Below are 6,000 nucleotides of genomic sequence, written 5' to 3'. Positions count from 1 at the left end.
CACAGGCTTTCTGAAAAGCATTCCTGCTTTGCTCACGGGTCCTAACTCTACAGTGACTGCCCCCAGCCCCCCACAGCAACCTCTTCCTTGTGAAAGAGATAATCACAAGCAGCTAAGCCAACTGGTAAAATGAAGGCTTTGAGGTCCAAAGGGGGTAGATAAGAAATGCTTCAAAGGTGGATGTGTTTGTTACAACCCTGAGTCAGAGGAAACAAATGACTGAATTACTGAAAGATACATTTTAAAAAAGATACATTAAAAAGTCAAGAGAATTGTTTAAACACCAAGAACAAAAAGAGGAAAACAAGATTTCTGACTGACAAAGCAGTGGTGTGATGTGAATAGAAATAGAAAAACCAAGAGAAGCAGCTTAGAAAGAAGGGGAGGAGCTCAGTAGATCCTGGGGTAGGAGAAAGCTGGTAGAGGTGTCTGCAGTGTGAAAAAAAATTCACAGCAAGAAGAAGCTAGTAAATCTGATGATGTAGCTTAGTAGAGTGTAGGTGTTTGCTTCCCTAGGGTGCACAAAGGCTGGGTCTGATCTCCAGGACAGCAACAACTGAGTCTAATGGCGTATGTTTGTAATCCCAGAGGCAGGGAGATCAGTTCACGATTATCCTCTAATACATAGAGTTCAAGGAAAGCCCTAGATATGAGAGCCTATCTCAGAAAAAAAAAAAGAAGACCTAAGCATGGTGTCCTCCAATGGTGTGTGTGTGTGTGTGTGTGTGTGTGTGTGTGTGTGTGTGTGTGTGTGTGTGTGTGTGTTTGTGTGGTGTCCTTCTTAAGAGGACATCATGAGGAGTACACTCATGGCTTCATCTTGACTTGACCTTTCCAAAGTCCCCATCTTTAAAAGCACATTATGAATTAATGACACTTCAGGCTTTACATGTGCCTTTGAGAGAAAGAATTCAGCTCACTGCAGAACCCTAAACTGGATCTGAAGGACAAATTCATTTGGAGGGAGGCATTGGAGCAGACTACTACAATTGGGCTCTTCTTGATATCCAGTGCTGAAGAACTGGTCCACCATCTCTCTGAAAACCATACACACTTCCACGAAGCTGACACATTCCCTAGGAATGCTAGTTGTTTAAGAAAATTTAGGCTTTAGGCATTTAGTGCAGCTATGTTTTTAACTCTAAAAAGAACACTCCAGGTCTTGTAATTAATCCATCATCTTCTTTACTTCCTTCAGTAAGTTCTTTAACTGAGTCCTAAGTGGTTTCCAAAGCTGGTTGCTCATCAAACAAATAGCCTGAGGAATTAAAAAAAAAAAAAAGATAAACAAAGATGAAAATCAGCTATTCACCATTGTCCTCTCCATTCTGGGGAGTAGAACAGAATCTCCAACATAAGCATAAGCATTTTTAAAAAAATAATTTCCTCTGAAGAAACTACATAGGGAAATGACTATGGTAGAAGCTAGGTGTAGTATACATGGTTGCTCATGGAAAAATGATTATATGTTGGTGTATGTTTGAGGCTTTTCATAATAAAACAACAACATGGGGCTGGAGAGATGGTTCAGTGGTTAAGAGCACCGACTGCTCTTCCAGAGGTGCTGAGTTTCAATTCCCAACAACCACATGGTGGCTCATCTGTAATGGGATCCGATGCCGTCTTCTGGTGTGTCTGAAGACAGCAGCAGTGTACTTGCATACATAAATAAATATTTTTAAAAAAATAAATAAAACAACAACATGGAAGTCAAAGGCTCCTTCGAATGATTCAGCCATGCAATGAATATGTGTGTCATGCTGCCTCCGACTGTCGGTCAGCCACACTATACTCACGTTACACGGTCACTTAAGGAAAGATTTCCTTTTGGTGCTTACCAGACCTGATGACCAGAGCCTGAGCCTAGAATTACATGTGCCATAAGGAGATAAGTGACTCCAGCTTACTGTTTTTTTTTTTTTTTTTTTTTTTTTTTTTTTTTTGCCTCTAAGTGTGCACATCCCCTCCCCCCACACACAAAATAAATACATAGGTCAGTAGCTTAAAAAATTGTTGGTGGATTTCTGCTATATGCAGTCCTCTGTTAGAGGCTTGGGCTGTGGGGGTAATGGGAAAGTTATCTTCCTGGAAAACAGTAAGAAATCCGGTTTGGTTTTTATTAAGATTATCAAAATTGAGATCCAGGCCTTTATCAATAGGAGTGAGGCAGTAAAAACACAAACGGGACACAGTCTGCATGTCTATATAAGCAGGAAAACAGACCATGGGGATGAACAGCGGAATTCTGCAAAGAACTAGAAAGAAGCTCCAGCTTCCCTTCCAGAGCACAGGACAAACTTCAGGAGCATGACCACAGTTTTAAAAAAAAAATGCAGGTCTGGAGCAAGCCTCCTGTATTAATCAGAGCTCCCTGAAGGACCAGAGATGATAAAATGCATGGAATATAAATGCACACGCATGTGTGAACACACACACACACGAGTGCACACACACACACATTCGTATATGGGATTTATTATATGGGTCTGCAGGGTGTAGTCTGGTGCTGAAGTCCTGGAGGATCCCCTTGGAATCCTGAAGATGCTGGATTTCATGTTGGCCGCAGTAACAGGATAGACAAATTTGCCAACAAGAGCGAGGGTAAATGGACAAAAAGCAAAGATTCTTTCTTCTGTGTCCTTTTTATCATATGGGCTGCCTACAGAAGGTGGGGTCAAGATGCAGAGTGAATCTTCCTGCTTCAAATAATCTAATTAAGAAAGTCCCTCACAGAAGTGCCCGGCAGCTTGGGTTTTAGTTAATTCCAGATGTAGTCAACCGAGAGTGGCCATCTTGTCCCCCGTGAAGGCATGTATAAATTCTACTGTGTAAGAGTTCTAAAGAGAAGCAGAGGAATCAGAACATATTCAGGAAAGCTATGAGCCCTGGAAGTGTTTGAGTGGAATATTAAAAGCAATTTAACTTGTTTATTTATCAATCATCTATTTGATGTTTCGAGACAGAGTTCAAGCCGGCTCGGAACTTGCAATGGTAGCCCAGGCTTGCTGCAGTCCTCCTAATTCAGTGTTCCGAGCACTAGGATTACCCACACATCTCATTGCTCATCAAAAAGTAGCTTGTTTTAAAAATTCGAGGTGAGCACATTGATGTACACCTGGAATATCCCAGAAAGGGAGGAGAGTGTGAGTTCAAGGCCTGCCTGACCAACACATCAAGGCCATACCAAACAATCGATCAATCGACCGATCGATCATAAATCAATCGATCAAGCAACCAAACAAAAAACGAATAAGAAAGAAATAATAAATAAAAAGTATGAATTGGTTATAATAATTTTGGTGTGATTTGTCTCATAATGGAAGATTTGTTTTGTCTCTTTAAAGTTATCCTCGTCACTTTCTCTTCTCCTTTTCTTCTCCCTCCTTTTCTTCCTAGATCAAGGCACGATCTAGTCAGGTGTGAATACGAGACTGTAGTATAAGAGAGGTGCAGGAGCTGAGGAGCACAACTGTTGCCACAGGAGCAGAGAATAAAGTACTCACGTCCCGTCTCCCGAACTGTCGTAGAGTGAGAGGCATACCGGGAAAAGGAATGGAGGACAGGTGACCAAACTAAAGGAGACAAGAAATGTGCAATAATGCCTATCGGTACACACTGGAGGGCTAAGAGGTGTGAGCTGCAGAAGTCAGTCAGCCTGTCAGTGTGGCCAGAGGTGTGAACTGCATAAGTCAGCCTATCAATAGAGTCAGAGGTGTGAGATGCAGATGTCAGCCTATCTATCAATCAGTGTGGTCAGAGGTGTGAACTGCAGAAGTCAGTCAGCCTGTCAGTGTGGCCAGAGGTGTGAACTGCATAAGTCAGCCTATCAATGAAGTCAGAGGTATGAGCTGCAGATGTCAGCCTATCTATCAATCAGTGTGGTCAGAGGTGTGAATTGCAGAAGTCAGTCAGCCTGTCAGTGTGGTCAGAGGTGTGAACTGCGGAAGTCAGTCAGCCTGTCAGTGGAGTCCGGGGTGTGAATTGCAGAAGTCAGCCTATCTATCAGTGTGGTCAGAAGTGTGAACTGCAGAAGCCAGCCTATCAGTGGAGTCATTTTTTGATCATCACATCAGTGGTCTTGTGTGAGTCAGGTGATTGCATTGACCATGATGCTTGGTGTTATAAATATGAGACATAGTAAAAAAAAAAAATCCATGAAGTCATGTCCTTAGACTCTTTGTTCAGATTGATGAATTCTACTGGAGGCTATGACAGAGAGATTGCTGTAGGGATACTCAGTTACAGATAACCACTTTGCTGGAGAACGCAAAAGCTTTGAGGTTTCTAATGATTCATGCAATTCCTGCTGTTTCTGCTACCATGTCTGTGGTAATTTGAGTAGGAAAGACCCCATAGACTTATGTGTTTGAATGTTTCACCGGCAAGAAGTGGCACCATTAGAAGATATGGCTTTATTGGAGGAGATGTATCACTGTGGGGGCAGACTTTGAGATTGCTGAAGCTACACCCAGGGTGGCTCACAGTCTCCTTCTGCTGCCTGTGTATCAAGATGTAGAACCCTCAGCTCCTTCTCCAGCACCATGCCTACCTGCACTCTGCCATGCTTCCCGCCATGATCATAAGGGATTAAACCTCTGCAGCTGAAGCCAGCTCCAATTAAATGTTTCCTTTTACAAGAGTTGTCATGGTCACCATGTTTCTTTATAGCAATAAAACTCTAACAAGACAATGCCCTTGCTCAGCCATCATGGTCTCTCTAAAATCATGTATTACAAGTCTCTAAAGAAATGGAACCTGTAGAATGAATCTCTCTCTCATGTATAAATGTATACATATAATAAAAGGGATTTACTGATACTCTCTCATAGCTAATCTTTATATATACATATATATGAAGAGGATTTATTGAAATGACTTTCAGGCCATAGTCCAGCTAATCCAACAATGTCTGGTTGTGAACAGAAAGTCCAAAAATCCAGGATTTGCTCAGTACATAAGACTGAGTGTCTCATTTGGTTTTCAGTATATACTATAATCCCAAAGAAGTAGGTTCCAGTGCTAATAATGTAGTAAAGAGATGGACATGCTAGCAAGGCAAGGGCAAGCAGGCCGTAAGCAAAAGCTTTTTTTCTTCATGTCCTCATACAGATTTCCAGCAGAAGGTGTGGCCCAGATTAAACATATGTCCTCCCTCCTCAAGATCTGGATCAAAGGTATATATGCCTTCCTACTTCAAAGGTCTGGACTAGAAGTGGATTTACCCACTTTAAACCGTGCAAAACTAATCTCTGGTACACATACTCTCTATTTCTGGATTGTAGTTCATTCCAGATGTAGTCAAGGTGACAAGCAAGTACAGCCATCACAAGTCATAAGCCCAAATTAAATTCTTTCCTTTGTAACTTGCCTGGGTCATGGTGTCTTATCATAATAATAGAAAAGTAACTAAGACATTAAAAAACTAATTTATTTTATGAGCATGGATTTTTTTTTTCTGAATGTCTGTGTGTGTTGTCTGTGGTTATTGTCAACAGAGGCCAGAGTCAGGTGTTGGTCTCAGCACTGGAGAGGCAGAGATAAATGGATCTTTGGGGGTTCAAGAACAGCCTAGTCTACAATGGGAGTTCCAGGATAGCCAGAGGTTCACAAGAGACCCTGTCTTGGGGTTTTGTTTGTTTTATTTATTTTAAAAGTCATTAAAAACCTTATTAAAATGAAAACTTCTTGTAAAACTTCCAAAGAAAAACATTTTGAGTTCTTCCATTTTTAAAATTATCGGTTTTGATGATGAAAATGGCTTATACGTAGTCTCAAGTATAACTTGACAAATATTATATGGAAATAACCTGGTGCGGGGGACTTAGCATCATTGGTGGAGTCCTTACCTGCTGTGCTGGTGACCTTTTGCCTTGATAGAATACCTTGACAAAAAGCAACTTGAGGAAGAAAGGATACACTTCCACTCCCGAATCTAATCATGGTCCATCAGCAAGAAATGTCCAGGCAGGAACCTGAGTGGTAACCCTTCACAGATACCAT

The sequence above is a fragment of the Micromys minutus genome, assembly GCF_963924665.1.
Source record: "Micromys minutus genome assembly, chromosome: 1".
In the NCBI taxonomy this organism is placed as follows: domain Eukaryota; kingdom Metazoa; phylum Chordata; class Mammalia; order Rodentia; family Muridae; genus Micromys; species Micromys minutus.
This window is presented reverse-complemented; position numbering follows the sequence as displayed.